Genomic DNA, 18,400 nt, shown 5'->3' with positions numbered 1-18,400 from the left:
TGTATTTTCTCCTTAGGCAGATGTCCAAACTAATAGTCTGGGAAGCAAATGTAATAGATTTAGGGTCAAATGCCATTTATGATGTGTGCTAACTGTGTTCCCATGTTTAGCAAAGTCTTTTTTGTACAGGTCTATATATTATAATTTAAAATATGCAGGTGGGAATCATTAATAAGAGTTGTGCTTGTGTGCTAGGCACAAAATCTGCCCTGCCTGGTGTAACCTTTCTTAGAGGTAGGATCAGCTCCACTGGAGTCTGTCAGTGGCTTTTGGGTCTGTTTCTCTTGACAAAAGAAAGAAGAATAAGTTGTGTTGGTTCTATAGTATTCCATGAGTAACAGGGTAGGCCTTTCTTGACCACAAATTGAACAGAGCAAGTGGGGTTTGGAGGGGTGCTGGGAGAAGAAGAGTGGGGAATAAGAATATTGCAGTAGTATGGGGTCTGTGGGTGTCTGTGGAGCTCAGCCCTACAGCTTATCTCCCACTAGAACATGGCCCTCATGAAAGCATCATCAGAGGGGGCAGCAATATAATATAAAATATAATATAATAATATAATATAATATAATATAATATAATATAATATAATATAATATAATATAATATAATATAATATAATATAATATAATATAATATAATATAATATAATATAATATAATATAATATAATATAATATAATATAATATAATATAATATAATATAATTAATATAATATAATATAATATAATATATAATATAATCTGTTACCTGGCAGCACAAGTTGGGCTGAGCTTGTTTTCATTGCAAGTATGTCTTTGACCTGGATGGATTTCCATTCCATCATAAGGTATTTCAATACCTTAAACCCATATAATTTTCTCCTACCTTGCTGCTTTGAACTGTTCAGCTTCTAAACATCTACATTTAGGGCCACCATTTGTATAGCACTTCATTAGGAAATCACTGGAAAGTTGGAGAGACTCCTAATTTAAATCAATTCCAAGGAAAGCTGTCAGTTGTATTTCCATTGTCCATCTGCAACTTTCCACTATGTGAGAGGAAGGGGATTTCTGTTTTACTCAACCCAGCAACTTCTCAGACCTGATCTGGTCCTGAGATTCAGGAAGTAAAGCTGGGACTTAGAAACAGATAATTCTGTGAAGCACAGGCAGGAAAGATGCAGTATAAATGTGGGCAGTTAACTGAGATCATTACCTGATAAACTGTTGCAATATATTAAATATAAATATATTTACATCTAATGGATGTAAGCAGTTAAGTATCTTTCTGCAAGCTCAGACACCTTCCCCCCATCACCCACTGGTTTTGCCACTCCCATGTGGTTATTTTATTTTTGTGATAATATTTTGTTTTGGTTGGAGCAGGTTGGTAAACAACTGAGCTGTGATAATTGCTTCAGTAGTTTGTTTGGTTTTATTTCCTCTTTGGGATAGTCTGTGTAGCTGTGTTTGTACTGCCTGCTCCTCAGGCAAATGTTTTGGTAAGGAGATATTATCTCCTAGACAACTTTGTATTAAGCTTTTGTATATTTAACTCTTCACATTTCTATATTTTTCTACTGCTTTTTCTTTCCACTCCTTCTTGTTTCTTTTAATAGAAATTAGTTACAATTGCTCTTTATTATTAAGAGAAAAGATATGTCGTTAAAATGCATCATTACAAGAATTTTATTGCATGTGTATGAACTTTAGAACAGATTTCTGTGCTCAGACAAGCCTTAACACCTTTCTCAGCCCCTTTCTGTCCCAAAAGTGTGATATACTTTCATTAAGACACAAAGCAGTTGTATTGAACTCTGTACTGGTATTTTTAGTCTTAGAGGTCACCTCAGTGAGTATTATCTGAGGGGAGAGTCAGTTTATTCAAAATACATTGTTTCTGCTTTTGTCTAATTCTACTGAATACACAGAAAATGTTTTCACACAAACAGGGAGGGTTTCCTGAAAGGAATACAGAAAAATTCTCAGTTTTATCATCTTTGGTTCCTCGGTGAGATGGACTCAGCTGTACAACACAGGGAGTGTGCCCCCATTTCATTGTTCACTGAGGGGCAAATGCAAAGTAGGGCTTTTCTGGACCAATTCTGCCCATTGCCATTTCCCTGTGCAAGTGCAGTTTGGAATGGGATTTAGAGGAAAACAGGCTGTATTCTATTCTGGCTTGTTCTACTTTTAATAATTGTTACTCTTCCAAGTTTTAACACATTCCTTTGTCATCCCACATACGTATGGTAATGATGAGAGGCACTTCCTTCAGTGCTACTCTGTTCTTTTAACAATCCACATGAGTGACACAGATTAATAAAATGTGACATTTCAGGATCCAGAGTAAAATATGAAATAAAAAATGACTGTTTGAGGAAAAATTAGTCATATGCAGAGGGACCTATTAAAGTTGCCTCACATATCAAGCCTTTGTTCTGAGCATGTGTGACTGGAAGTGCAAAGCCAGGCTGTCAGAATTTGTTTAGCTAATGATTCTAACTTGTTAAAATTTTAACCATGGCTCCTTTTGTTGTGCTTCAAAGGATCCGTAATGCTCTTTATATTAATTTGTCTTATATTCTTGAAAAATATAACATGTTTTAGTTATTATTTGGATATTGATTTGACTGCTTGGCAAGTACCCTTTATGTGTAGTTTTGATTTGGATTATGGGGTTCAGTGTAAAAGAGAATGTGCATAAAATTCATAGCTCATGTACAAGTGCTTTTTTGTTATCCACTAAGACACAAGATACAAATCAAGTGTGAGAAGAGCTGGAAGCCAGACTGCAAGATGTGAATGCTAAAATCTATCACAATTCATGCTGTCAGAGAAATGCACATCTAAAATCCTTGGTCATGTATAATAATAGACTGAAACGCAAATAGGGTGCTCAAACATCAAACTTTAAGAACACTTTTGTCTTGAAGAGAGGAGAACTTGAAAACAGTCATAAAAGTGCAATGTGTGAAGGAACTCCTGCTGATGTTTTCAGCGTGGCACTACTAGGCCTGTTATCTTTATTCTGTCTCTGTGTGGTGAGCAATAATAAGAAAGGATTTTGCTTTCTGTGTTGAGCTGCTGGGTAACCATCTGGTTACAGAAATGCATAACATTTTTGGATTATGTTTGGCACAGTTCTGTCCTCCCATCAGTCCCTGCCCACACTACAGACATTTTCCTCCCTGAGCTGGTTCCAGAGCCCAGTGGAATGAATGGAGCTGCTGTGGTTTTCAGTAGGCTTTGGAGTAACTTAATTTTCATAACCTGTTTCTTACACAGACATTCAAAGCACAGAAGCTGCTTCTCCCAGTGTGCAGAGGGAGGTGAACTTCCAGATTCCAGGGTCAAGAGAGATGTTTTCAAACAGATACATCCAAATGCAGTTGATTGCCTGTGTGTGCCCTCTTGTCATCAGAAAAAGAGCCTCTTGAAACATTTGTTGGAAAAGAAGGACAGCTTGAGAAATGCTTTGAAAAGATGAGTTCAAACCCAAACCAGACAAAGGGAACAGTTGTATAAGGTGGGTCTCAGTAAAGCAAAGAACTGAACATTTTTCTTCTTACCTAGAAAGATGTGACTGATGAAGAACACCTTCTTTCACAAGGAATATAATTTCTGTTTTGTCTGTTTCTGGTGGTGTTGAGCTCTTGAACACATTGCACAGGATAAAAACAGTCCTACACTATCCTTAATCTGCAAATCTTGGTTCTGCTACTCTCTGCTGGGACAGCTTCATACCCCCCTGTCCATTACTTCCCTGGGTAGTGAATTCTTCCTTTAAAAAAAACCAGCTTGTTTGAATTTCTCATATCATAAAAAGTCATATAAAGGGCTCATAATTAAGTTATTTACCTGGTCTGTGACGTGAAAATCACACACAGTAACAACTCCTGTTAGTACTGGCACAACCAAGTAATTATTGTTTGGATCTGCTGTCAAACTCAGGAGCTCTTAAAGGAAGGTGTGGTTGGGCACAAGTCTGGTCATAGAGCCACATAGGAGGCATCAGCATGTGAAATGCATTGTGGTCACAACTAGACTGTATTAATAATTTTATTTTTATACCACATTGATTGGCCCAGGTAAAATGCATTGGTGCTAATTGTAGGTATATGTGTGTATGAATATATGAATCTGTGCAATTCAACTGGTTTAAAAGATGTATGAATCCTAAAGCACATGTGTATACATTCAGTACATGCTTTGGAATTTCCTTCTGATATAATGAAGAAAGAAAGTACAGGGAGAATTGCACATTACATTTGAAAATACTATGTACAGAGCAGAATGCCACCAAATGTGTCCCCAGACTATGCATTATGTGCACCTTTAGAAATCCCATTATATTTACCAGAGCCAAAGGTCGAATGACAGTGTCAGTTAGTGACCTTTTAAACCAGTTTTTCCATCCTTTACTCAGCGACAAGTTTGTTCCTCTTCATGTGTGGAGCTCGGGGTTGTGCTCCCTTTCTGTCTCTCCCCAGCAGAGGTTTTGTCACAGTAGTTGCAAGTGAGCATATGGAGGCAACAGCCTTTTGGGCATCAGGAGCCACAGCACCAGAACAAGCCACATTAGTAGACTAGAAGCAGGATGCTTCCTTGTTGATAAATATCATGTTAAAGTGTTCTATCTGCATGACAATGTGTGTAGTTTCCTGTGCAAAGCCAGGGGGATTCCAAACTCTCTGCCCAGATTGGCAAAGCACACTCAAGTAGGTGGATGGCCTGAGATGCCCGTATGCTGCAGCTTATTTTTGGATTTCTCTTTGATTAATATCATGCTTCAGTGCACCCATCTGTCTGGGTACTAAATGCAAGTTGCAAAGGAAGATGAGTGATATACATCAGTTAAAAACGCAGGCAAAGTTTAGGACTTCAGCAAATTTCAGTAACTTTTTAATAGTAAGGTGTTGTCAGATTGAAACATTAAACAAGTTCATACAGTTTTCCAAATGAACAAAATGCATTTCATAGAGAAAGTGAATACAAACCTGTGAGAATGAATAATGCTTCCAGGCCCTCCTTGTTCCAAGAGATCAGGAAAACACAGGAGGGAGGCAGAAGGTATTTTGGTGTCATAATAGCCTGGGATGGAGTTGGTGACATAACTGCAGTGATTTCCCAGAGACTAATTTCGAGGTAGTTTGGCAGGTCTGTAGTTTGCAGAGCAAAAGCTCTGTCTGTATTTTACCACAGACACGTTTTAACCTCCCCTGCAAACTCCTCTTCAGAAGTCAAGTCCCCAGCTTTCCTAAAGCTGTGCCTTCAAATCCATTTGGAGCAGTGGATGCATTGTCTGTGTCAGGCTTGGAAACTCAAGCTATTAGCCCAGAAGTTACTCAGTGAAATCAAAAAGCCTGTAAGAAACTTAACCCACAGAGTTTAGCAGTCACTAAACCAGCTAACAAATAGAGATGATTTAAATTGCTTCACAATGCCACTTGCTTGCAGAATACCTGCCATCCCCTTGATAGGTTAAAAAATAATCTATTCGCAGCTCTAAGGCTGAAGAATGCAATGAATTTAGCAAGCTCAAGCCTCACTGCACTTGTCTTTCATGCTACCAAATGTGTCCTTTTAAGATATTATACTGTTTCACAGCTGATTGAATAAAGAATTTAAGAAGATATCTTCTCACAGTATATCTGTTCTTAAGTCTCTTATCATTTCTTAATGTTGGAACACATGCATGCCAAAATCCATGGGGCAGTTGGAAAATATTTATACAAAATGTCATGGCCGATGCTTTTAAAGCTTTGTTTGAATATCTAAGGAAAGCTTAGATTTCATACTTTACAGAAGAAAATAAACTCCTTTTCCACACACAAATACTTTATACCATAATATGCTCCTTTGAAAGCAGTGGTTAATGACATAAAAAGGGTCAGTAAATTGCAACTTCAGAGCAACAGATTAACGATGATCAAATTTGTCACTATAAATCCATTACAGTTAAACAAATTAAAGATTAAATGATTTGCCCCAGGGAATCTGCAGGTGATGTTTTCTGAGAGACTGAAGTACCCGTGGTTTTATTAAAGCCCTGTGCTGGTGGTGGTGTTGCATCCAGCCAGCTTTCAGTGCATATGTATGTTCACAATGGTGCTGATGGATATTTAGACCCATACTCGTAGATATGGATGTTGCAGATGTACCAAGCATTTGTAACATTTTTGCTCTCTAAATAATTCAGTGTGTTTGGAGGTATTTGAGACAAAAACTGCCTTGGGATATCAGAGGGTCATACATTCAGTGAGAATCGGCTTCTCCATTAACTAGCACTGGCACTGAATCAATATAGTGTGAGTTATGCTGTCAGCTCCTTCATTTCAGCTTCATAAAAATGGGAGAGAAATATCCAAATTTCACAATGGTTTATCCGAAGCTGAAAGAATCTCAGGGACTTCTTTTGCATACGAAATTGCTGAAAGGCTGAGAACAACAGAGCTCAGAGCCTTGGACAACTCTGTGAGGATAAGGTTTTGTGTAGAGAAGGAGATAAGCATTATAGTTTTCTTGATTACTCATCACAGTTTTTTATTTTTCTGTTTGGATGTTGTGGGGGTTTTCTTTTTTTAGTATCAAGGTTAATGCTAAAAGCTCATGTCATGCTTGCAAAATTCACTGAAAATCTGTAAATCACCGGCTGAGGTAAGTGTGTAAGAACATGCAGATGTTGGGGAGTGGAAATTTCTACTTAAAAAGACTGATAAAGATGTTACTCAAGGGCAGTGAAGAGAAGGCTAAATTAAATTCTTCTAATGATACCTGTCTGAGGTTGTAAAACCTCACAGAGCACAAGATCAGCTTTCATGTACTTCAAAATACCCGTGTTTCTGTTTAGTTCAAGTGTGTGCAAAATACTCCTGGTCAGATCAAAAGCATTCAGGATCAGTATATGTGAGGTTCTTTTCCACTTATAAACTGCCTTCTGCAGCAGACTGACCTTTCTCTGAATAGGTCAACATCTCACAGAGCCCAGGGACCACTGCCTGACCTGTGTTACAATGATGAATTTCTCGAGTACCCTCACTGATGTCAGAACAGCTACTCCATTATATAGTGGTGTGAGAGCAGGGCTTTCACTGGGAGCTGCCTTGAAGCATCCATGTAATCAGTTTAAAAAACTTCAAATCCGTTTCTTTGCAGTAGCAATTAATTAAACAAAGGCTTTAAATTTCATACTTGCACTCGGCCAGGAACAGCAAACGAGCAGGTCAGAGGAGATGGAATTGCAGGTGAGGAAATCTTCTAACCTTTAACCTCAGAGGTTGCAATTTGTGTTCTTATTGGAGACAAGTGTCTGCAGAGACTCTGATCAACAGGACTTTGCACAACTCTGATTGCCTATGGATAAACAGAGCCTACCTGTTTTCTTTGCTACCTGTTTTATAATCCCTGCAAGCACTAAAACTGAGATGGATGCTCTGGTTTAGAAAATGGAAAATAAAATTCATTTGCTTTGAACTAAGAATGGATATTACTGACAGACTCCATCACAGATGATCAGTGAAAAATTGATGTTGCATATTACTTGACAATTTTTCTCTCATTGAAATTAAAGAAATTTAGGCCGCTTTCAAACAAAGCTGTGTCTAATTCTCTAGAAGTGCACTTGTCTGCCTTGAGGGACCTTCAGAAATGTCTATTTATGATAAACCACTTCAAGCAGAAAGTTTTCAGCCATGTAGAATGTTAGTAACTACAAAGAAAAACCACGTCTGTTTAATTCAGATCATTTTCCAATTTATGTAAATGAAAGGCTTGCAATCTATTTTTTTCTTTCACACAATTTTCCAATTTTCAGTGTTTTATTGCATCAAAACAGGCAAACAAAGCCAGATGCATCTACTGGGATGTGAGTTTAACACCAAACTCAGGGCAACATGTGCAATCTTGCAAAGTATCTTTGGGGTTGGCTTTGCATGACACTGCCATCAGTGGGTCCTTACATGTGAATAAATTCAACCCAGATCCAGCGTTGGGTCTCCAGGGTCATATATTGTTTCACAGCCATTTAGGGTGTGTTTGCTGTGTTGATTTGAACCTTCTGCCAGGCTGATTTCTGGTTTGAGAACATTGAGAAGTGGTGGCTACATGGGAGTTGTAGATTCCATCAGTGCTGGTGCCACTTCAGCAAACCAAATAATGATTCCACTGTGCCTCTCATCACCTACAGATGTTGTGCCTCTCATCACCTATAGATGTTGTGCCTCTTCTTTGGTGAGGAAAACATATTATTTCCTTCCTATACATAGGGAGAAGAAGTGATTTCTCCTCAGGCTCTGCCAGTGCCCTGTGCACAGTTGGGAGTGGTCACGTTCAAAGCACGTGGGATGAGCGGGAGTTTAAACCACGCTGTACAAGTAAGTAATATTTAAATTTTTTGTGGGGAAGATGTAAAGATTGTTATTGGATAATACTGCAGGCAGTGGATTAATGAAGTTCCTTTAAGCACTCGGGGAATTGATTTGTTTTTAAGGTGAGGGTCAGTGTGTGAATGAAGACATCTGAAGCAATGGTCATGGCAGCAACGAACAGTGTCACCCTTTCACTCTGTGAGTCCCATGGGATTCCATCAAATACTTGGCCATGGAATTTTCTCACAGGTCTGATACTGTCTGTGGCAAATCAGGTACTTTAGTGAAGGTTCTTGATCTGTAATCCCAGGGTCCCAGAGAAACTCATTTAATATCAGTCAGCTCTGACTTCACCAGGGTCAGTGTGTTTAATGTACTCTCTGTAAAACAGAATAACCATATTGGGGTAGTATTGTGCTGTGTTGTGTGCCTAATTGGTCACATCCATGAGCTGAAGGATGAAGGCAAGGAAGTACAAGGCTGGAATGCTTGTACCCACAAGGATCACATTCATTTCAATAAAAATCTCTGTTGGATATTTTCAGATAGAATATTCTTTGTGATTCTCACATAGGAAGTATAGATATGAAACTACACCCTGTAGTGTTTTGGTCATTTAAATTTAGAATTCAGCATTGAATCTTCATGGGTACAATTCACTGCCTAAGGTTTCCCAGCTACTACAGAATGTACCAATAATATGCACTAAAATAGGGAACATTCCCAGGCCCTGTGCAGCACTGGGTTTAGCTGTGCAGTTTCCAAGTGAGATTGCAAAACTACAGACAGAGAGTATCTGTGAACAAAAAAATGTTTAGAATGAATCCTGAAGTAAAGAATATCAGTGAGATTATATGCTAGAAAGTGATTTATTATTTTTTTTTTGCATAATGTTTGGATATTGTTGAGCCAGTTTGAAAGTTCAGACAAAGGTAGAGACAAAAGACAGTGGCAGATAAATTCTGAAGAAATATATTCTGTGTATATTAAGCATAGATTTAGCACATAATGTGTCTAAAAGTAGGAAAAAAACAAAAGAAAAAATCAAATGTCATGGCATTTCTTGGTGAATGACTTCCATTTCTTGGCATCACGTATATAACAGCCTCATAGTGCTCTCATAGAAAACTTATACAAGTATAATCCAATAAAGCAAAATGACAAACTAAAGAGCCAGTAAACTTGAGATAAAAGCTCTTAATCCCATGACCCTTTAAAAGGAAAAAGGGGTCAGAGATTACCAAGGCACAGCTGATTTTTCTGGATTGTTAAGCGCCCAGTTTTCTTGATTTGACACAAACTTGCATAGTACTTGTTTGTGGGGAGTTAAAGTAAGAGCTAAACAAGCAGGATATGGTGCTTATATATAAATAGTGCTTACATATAAATTAAAGGATGTGGGTCGTGGGGTTTTAACTCTGATAATTTTCCCCAAACAGGCAAGTCTGCCTGCTTTTCTTCTTCTTTTGCCCCATTTTTTTTCCCTCAATATGATCCTTTTGAAGAGTTTTCTATGTGAGTGTAATATCTTTTCTGTGGGAATGTTCTGCTCAGTTATGGCAGTTTGCAGTCCTGATTGCCATAAAAGGAGGTGCAGAAGATCCCAGTGCCTTGCCCTCTTCCCAAAGTAGTGTATGTAAGGTAATTGTAAGGAAGCAACTTTCTATCAGGTTTTATGCAACATCCTGCCCCACAGCCATGCCTTGCTTTTCAGCCACCAAGTGCATGTTTGGGTTTATTTATTTGACACAAGGCTGGTTTATGTTGTTTTGTTGTCTTGGAGTGCAGGCCAAAGACTTTGGATCTTGTTATGCATGTCCATGCTGACTGCCTTCCATTAAATGATGTGATTCCTATTTATACAACCATTTAAAACCTAAAAGTGTCTCTGAAATTTTATTGACATCCTCAGCAACTCCCCAGGATCCAGACAGTGTCCTTCTGTTTAAGTATAGATCCAGCCTTCATTTTTATGGATGTTATATCCTGGGTTGGTTTGGTTTACTTTATTCAGATGAAAATGTATAAATATTTGTCATGAAACAGAAATATTTTTCTACCTACTGCAGTGTTACAAGAATAATTTCTTAGTTTTATCTCTAGAGAACAACCAAGCAGGGGAACATACTGTTATCAGTTTTTTAATGCTGGCAATCTGGAAAGGTGGATATTGTGCTCTGTTGCTGCAATTTGTCAGCACAAATATGGTATAGACTTTAGAAACATTTACATCAGAAACCTTAATTTACTTACTTGCAATTACTACAGCAGCTTTTGAAGGCAGCCAACTGAAATATAGGTTTTGCATTGTTGCTTCAGATATGACTAATTTGTCCCTGAAAACCAAAAAGTGTTATTTGTAAGTCTCTTTGTTGGTATTTTAGTTGTACATTATCAAACAGGCACCAGTCAGTCCAGTTTCAGATTCTATGCTGGATTCAAGGAACATTGGAGAGATGATGTTTACTAGGGAGAAGATAAATTGGTACAATGCAATATTTAAAAATACAGGATTCTGCTGAAGGCTGTCCCATAGCAAAGACTAGTGAGCAGCAAGGGAGCAGTGAGAGAATATACATATATATATATATACACACACATATAGACATCTATGTACACACATACGTATATATATATGTATATGTATTCTTAGCATATACATTTGTTACAAATAAATGTTATGTCTTACAAAAGAATTTCCACTAAAGGGGAAATTTTCCTCACCACTGTGGTTCAAAAAGATGAGACCATAGTTGCAGTGAACATTTTGACTTTCTTTGACTTTAGAGAGTGAACTTGAACCCAAACCTGAACTTTTGCTCCGTGCTGTTCCTTACTGCCAGTGACAATTATGGGCTTGTTCCTGTTTGTTTTCCTCTGATAAGAGCTCCAGAAGGAGAACATATATCAGAGGATAACCAAGTGATGAAATCCATGTTTTACTCCCTACTATAAAATGACCTTTTTAAAGTGCATCATTTGGTGCTGTAGTATCCATTGATTTCTACTAATGTCTTTTTATCCTTTAGAGCACCATGAAAACTCTGTGGAATTTAATCCTGTAACTCACACAGGTGTGTTAATAATTCCCACTTAATAAGGGCAAAATGTCTTTCCTTACCCAGAAATTGTGCTGGTTACTGTGCAACCAAAAAATGCAGAAGGAGAGTAGATTTTATTAATTGTGTTGACTCTTTGATTAAAATGTGATAAATTTTAGAAGATTCTGTTTTATAATTAATTAGTATTTCCTACAGATAAGTTACAACCAGTGTCTGAAATTAATGCTGCAGTTTGAAAAAAATAAGCCCAAGGAAAAGAAAAAAAAAAAAAAACAACAAAATGTGAGGCAGACAAGCAAATGTGTTCACATCTACTGTTGTTACAATGATGTTTCATTACTTAATTTATGAAAGGCAACTTCTTTTAGGCTGCCTCCATCCAATGATAAGAATTGTTGCAGGCTGTGGTTTGTAGCCTCCAGGCTGATAAATTCAGCAGCTCAGGGAGTGGGTGGCAGAAAGGTGATGAACTACTGACTGCTGGGGTACCTGTTAGTTGTGATGGGATCCGTGTGTGTTCTGACTCCAGGCCGTGGATTCCTCAGGGATGGGTGACATGTCTGCAGTGTTTGGAGCCCAGAGATGAAGTGGCTGGATGAAGTAAGACTTTGGAATGTTGGGGAGGTACCTAAAGGCTCAGCAGTTGGTTGAGTTGGGCATAAAGAACTGTCTATCCTGCTTGACACTGGTACAAGTGAGGGGAACTTCCCAGGCTTGAAAAAGAGGGTTGTAGTATTAATTTTGACAAATGTCCTCCTTTGATATTTCTGGTGTGTTGATTTCTAAGTAAGCCGATAATAATAGGAAGAAAGGAATCCCTTAGAACACTTCTGCATGGTTGTTTTCAGAGGTTGTACCAGCACTGCAAAGAAAGATATTTCAAGATTGCCTGTCCCACTGAGCTGTGAAGAAAATGAAGTTGTTGGTAGTTCTTTCCCCTTCCACCTCATAACTTCGTATGAAATTCCTGGCTTGTATATCAACTCAAGTGCTAGGACTGTGGAAATTTTCTTGCAAGGTCTTTAAAAAACCTTTTTTCTGCTGGTTAATCTCCCCTTTTTTCAAGAGAAAAATCTTCAGTGTATTCTTGCTACAAAGCAAACACTTAAAGAATCATCTTCTCTTTCCATTTCAATTATTTAAGCAGGCTGCTTTAGTTCTTATCCTGTCAAAGTACAGCCCTCACTTTTGGATGCTTATCCAATAGAAAAATACAAGTCTCTAAATTTTGAGATTCACCCAGCACTTGTTATTATGAATGTTCTTTTCTTTTTTCCCACAAAACATTGGCAGCCATTTGAATTTTTCCTACAAAGTGCAGGTGCTATGAAATGTCATAATAAACCTCACCAAGTTCCCGATGAAATTGTCAACAGTTAGGAATCTTGTTGTCAAGGGAAAATAAAACATTAATGTGTTTCCCATCCATAATGACTAATTTTACTGCAGCCATCACTATGGAAGTGCTTTTACTCCTCACTCACTCTTGGTTAGGTTGTTGTGCCTGAGCTGCTTGAAATACAGAAATATGTTACATTTGGGTTACCAACTGCAAAGAGTTCCTATCATTTCAGTCCAGTATCATTTCAATGCTGGCAATAATTTCAGTTCTGTCCTTTGTTTCTCTCTCCACGTTCAGGTAGTTCTTTTAAAACTGTCTGATGATAAGGACATTGAAAACACAGCATGTGCCTTTTATTTTAAACACATGTGAGTGATATTAAGTATGGTCTTCCCAGCCATTCATCAGTATTAATGCTGTTTGGAGCTGGACTGCTCTCCTTCTTTATTTTTAGTGCCTTTCCTTCTTGTGAAAGATGCCAGATTGACAGCCTTGAAAGCTGAAATCCCTCTGTTTATCCTGGGGCTGCAGTGGTATAGTCAGTGACAGCACAAACATCCCCCCTGCCTCATCTATATGCCTCGAGTGTGAGCAGAGCTAGTTCAGTCTCCATGGCCATTAAATCCTGTTGATTCCATCAATAAGAATGCCAGTTAGTGAGAGATGTCATAGTGACTTTGTGATCCGGATGACTGCTCCAAACACACTGGATTGAGACACCAAATTCAGCTCACACACCTCAGCGCAAATACGATGGTAATGGTTTTCACTCACGGTGAATTTGGGATGGATTCAGGAGGCATCTTAGCTTTAAACCTTTCTGAAATTCAATCACCTTCCCCTGAGCCAGACAGTCCCTCCACTTACTTGAGAAACTTGTTCATGTTTTTTAACAGGTTCCTTTTCATGTATGAGGTCTTTCTTGTTTTCAGTGGCTATCAGGAGGGAAGAGTTTCTAGGATCTGTGGAGCACAGGATTAAGAATACTTAAAGATTTACTGGAATGTGAAAATCTGCCCTGTTTAATGCAACTGCAGGTGTTTGAGGCTGTTCAATGAGGTCTTTAATCTGAGTTTTGCCCCTACTAATGTCACCAAAAGGGGTTGCAAAAGCCTAAAGGGCTGTAAGTGTAATGGGTGAGCCCCCAGCAAAATCACCTTCCTTCCTGCCTCAATTTCCCCAACTGGAAACTGGAGATAAGATCTATGAAGATATGATTTTTAAAACTGACTAATTTCTATTTCAGTATTTTATTGGGCATATAAAATGCTAAGTATTATTGCCACCTAGTTAAACTATCCATTAGAATATTAAAAAAAAAGGAATATCTTTCAGAGTTTGATTGTAATAAGAATTTCAGTCCACTGATATGTGGAGTAGATAAATTGTTATCTTCTTCTTCACTTCAGAATGTTTCCCTGGAAATATTTTAAATACTCTTAGAAAATTCCAATGCAAATAGCAGCAAAGTTTCCTTCAAGAAAAGTCTGTAGAAAACATATGAACTTCATCAGTTATCAGGCAATATTTAACTGAACTAGTATGTTGAACAGATGCTGCTCACCAAAGGGTGCTTTTGTCTAAAAGTCACATAAAGAAAAAGAAAATGAAGAAAGAATTGTAGAAAACAGCTGTGAAAAAGAAGTCCGTGTCTGGGCTAAAATGAAGAACTTTTTTTTCTGGCATCCCAGAACTTCAATGTCTAAGAGGAGTGTTAATGGTATGCACAGTCTTTGTCCTGGAAAGGCTTCATGTGTTCAATGGAATGAGAAAGTTCTTGATCAGCACCTCAACCTCACATGTCTAAAGTGACTTCATTTACTTTAACAGCTCCACTGGCACTCCAGGCAGGCTCTCCGTGGGATCAGAGGGGGATCTGTGGGATCAGAGATGCAGGGGGTGTGGGGAGAATTTAATATTATTCAATTATTCAATATTTAATATTATTCAATTAATTAATTAAAATAGTGCTGATGGTAATTCAGTGCTGTTCCATAGAATCATAGGATCATAGAATATCCTGAGTTGGAAGGGACCCACAAGGATCATCCAGTCCAACTCCTGGCCCTGCACAGACACCCCAACAATCCCACCCTGGCCCTGAGAACGTTGTCCAAACCCTCCTGGAGCTCTGGCAGCCTTGGGGCTGTGCCCACTGCCCTGGGGAGCCTGGGCAGTGCCCAACCAGCCTCTGGGGGAAGAACTTTTTCCTGAGATCCAACCTGAGCCTGCCCTGACACAGCTCCAACCCTTCCCTGGGTGCTGTCCCTGCTCACACAAAGCAGAGATGAAGCTGCAAACCCTGGTGAGCTCTGCCCTCAGTCTCCTCCAGCTGAACAACCCAAGTGCCCTCAGCTGCTCCTCGTGTGGTCCCTCCAGCCCCTTCACCATCCTCATGTCCCTCCTTTGGACACTCTATAACAGCTTTAGATCTTTCTGATATTGTGGTGCCCAAACTGCCCCAATGTTGCAGGGGAGGCCATCCCAGTGCAGAGTGGAATTTTTGGGACAATTCCCTCCCTGGCCCAGCCCTGATGCTGCCCCTGATTGCATCATCGTCCTCCAAATCACTACAGTAAACACAACATTTTTTTCATAAATTACAAGTCTACAAACCCCAAACTTATGTCAGCACCCTATTATTCCACACGGACAATCTGTTTCCCAGACAGAAGGCAGGGCTGCAATTCCCTGTTGGCAGGTTTTTCCATCCCAGGAGCACAGAGAGGCTGTGGGGCAACTCTTAACCAGGTTTCTGATTTGATTGTGCAGCAGCAGATATACAACTTTCAGCTCATAGCATGCAGGTAAATCAGAGGTGAGCCAGTGTCCCTGTCATTCCTCAGATAAGCTCTGCATTTCTCCTGTCATTAGAGATGGTCCCAAACCATTTTGGATATCTTGAAAATTGCAGCATATATAATCTATCTCCCAGTCCTATTGACATTCCTGACATTTATATCTTTGCTAACGTATTTTATTCCTGTGTATATCTTCAGCAAGAAGGGAGAGGACATTTCTGCACTGAATATGGGTTTGCTTGTATCAAATGTCCCAATCAGCTGTGACTTAAGTAATTTGAAACTTTTTTTTTCCATTGATTTTAATGGTTTCTGTTGTTTGGACATGGGAGCAAACCCAACCATGAGAGAAAAATAAGGTTTTACCACTAGTATTGAATACCACAACATGCTGTGTAGGTCATTAGCACTTTGTTTTAGTATATGTGATTTTTACAAGGTTCTCCAACATTCTTAACATTGAACTACGTATAGATTTCATTAAATGTATAAATATAGAGAATTTACATTAAGTTCATTGTGTCTGTGCCTTAAGGAACACATTTTCATTTTAAAAAAAATCACACTTTTGGTTTATAGCCACTTAAAAATAATATATTAGTAATCAGTAAATGATTAACACACATTTTCCCCCTTAGTTGTTTAGGGTAGTGTGGAGTAGGACAGTAAGAACTAATGCACATTATAATGTGTAAGTGCCCTGTAATAACATATTTTAATATTATTTATGCATGCCTCTCTCATATCTTACACAGTGGAGCTACTTGCAATGATTTAACTTAAGAAAGCAATGCCTGAACTCGTTATTCACTTGTCCAAAATTGTCAGCTTCGTTTACAGTGATGCTGATATTTGCCATTTACCTTTTTAAAACATTAATGCTGTTTACTGCACGGCTGTCTGGGGCAGTGTGACGGGGGAGAGGCTGAAAGCCCTGTCAGAGCTGTGCCCTGGCCCTGCAGGGTGGGCAGGGAGGGTTCCCTGGGGCAGCACAGATGTGACACACACTGCTGGCACTGCTGGAGCTTGGCCTGGAGAGAACTACAAAGGGGGAGTTGTGACTAATCCCATAGGGACTCAAAGCCAAAGCTTAACGTTCAGTATTTCACAGGGAACACAGGAAGTTGATTGCCATGCTCCTTTCTCTTTTTTTTTTTTTTGGTCACAAAATGCATGGCTAAAATCTCAGAGTTCAAAGCTTCCCCGGAGTATTTACCTATTTGTTGTAGGTTTGGAACAGTTTGAGCATATCAAATTACTTAAGCTATGCCCTAGTAGCAGATAATAATTTTGGTCTTGTTAAATATCAAAGTAACACAGAAGCATTGGGCTTCCTTTAAATACACATTGAAAGTCACTGATAAATTATTCACATTGATAATTCATTTGTATCAATTATTTACCTTTCCTAGTAAGGAAAGGTAAATAATTTTAATGCAAATACAGCAACAGGAAAAGAAGCAAACAGAATTGAACAATGGGTATTTTAATGGCTGGCTCTTCTCATGGCAGTTCATGGACCCTTTTAAATGGACTTCACATGGAACATGGTCTGATAGCTGCTCTGTATGGTTGTTCTCTGTACAATTTCAAATAAATTTGGTAGCCCTGGGGCTGATTCTGAGTAACATCCCAGGCTTGCTGGATTAAGTGCTGATGCATAATGATGCTTCTCTGCCCTCATTTCAGATCTGGGATGTAGTTTGTAACATGTATGAAACTTGAAAAGACACCTTTAAATGCTTTCCATGTATTTCTCCAGATGATGTTATCCTAAAATAGCACTTTTTGAACTCAGTATGAGTGGCAAGGTGGCACAGGGGAGCTCAGGAGTTTGCACTTGTAAAGCTTTATCTGTACTGGGCCGTGTGTCAGGATGTTGCTAGTCTGAGGACTAACAAACCTACATGACATTTTGAGTGGAAATGATTGGAATTCATAGAGCTGGGGGATGGCAGAGATAGCTTGTGTTTGTCTGTACCTATCCATGTAGACATACTCTAGATTTTCAGCTTAGATCTTAGGAAAGAAATAGAGGATCCCACGATTCATGAGCTCCTGTAAAATACTCTGCTGAGCTCAGTTTAATTTCCCAGGGATAGCCATCCACCACTGAGAAAACAGCAGAGACAAACACATAAAATCACACCACTAAAATACAAAATTTTTTGTATTTTTTTTTGGTAAATGCATGTATCTGAGTAAACTGAAGAGAGAATATGGTTAGAAATCTGCATTCCTGCAAGACCCATCTGCTCTCTGAAGTTTGGGTATCTGAGATTTGTGAGGCATTAGAAGATTTTAAGATTAGAAGACTTAAAGAAAGCAGATGGCTTCATCCTATTTAATTTAATTAAATTTATTTACTATGAAAAAGGGAGAAAGCTAACTGTCTCCAGCATAAAAGCTCTTTAAATGCATTAGTTCCTGAGAGGCCTGCAATGTGAATGCTGCCACTGTGCTTTTTAGGGGAATTAGATATTGTCTTCCTTCATTCCTCATAAATGGCAAGGCAGAATAGCTTCTGAAGTTCCTTTTAACACAGAAGGATGGTCAGGCATCCAGTCTTGAATTGCAAGTACATTACTATGTGAAACTGTAATTCAGAGATATTTTTCATTATCTATTTAGGTCCCAGGCCATCCAGAAGGTCCACTTAGCAATTAAATCTTCAGCAAAGATCTCTACACCAGTGGTAGCATCTCCTTCATTTCACATGCACTGTGGAAAGTGTGACACAGCCTTGGGCTGTGAGATTGGGTTCAGAACATGCAGAACTGGGAGACTCGTTATACAAGTCAACACCTGCATGGTGACATATTTTTGGATGACACCCCAGGGAAGGTCC

This window comes from Pseudopipra pipra, chromosome 14 (assembly GCF_036250125.1).
Source record: "Pseudopipra pipra isolate bDixPip1 chromosome 14, bDixPip1.hap1, whole genome shotgun sequence".
Lineage (NCBI taxonomy): Eukaryota > Metazoa > Chordata > Aves > Passeriformes > Pipridae > Pseudopipra > Pseudopipra pipra.
Note: the sequence above shows the minus strand (reverse complement) of the source record.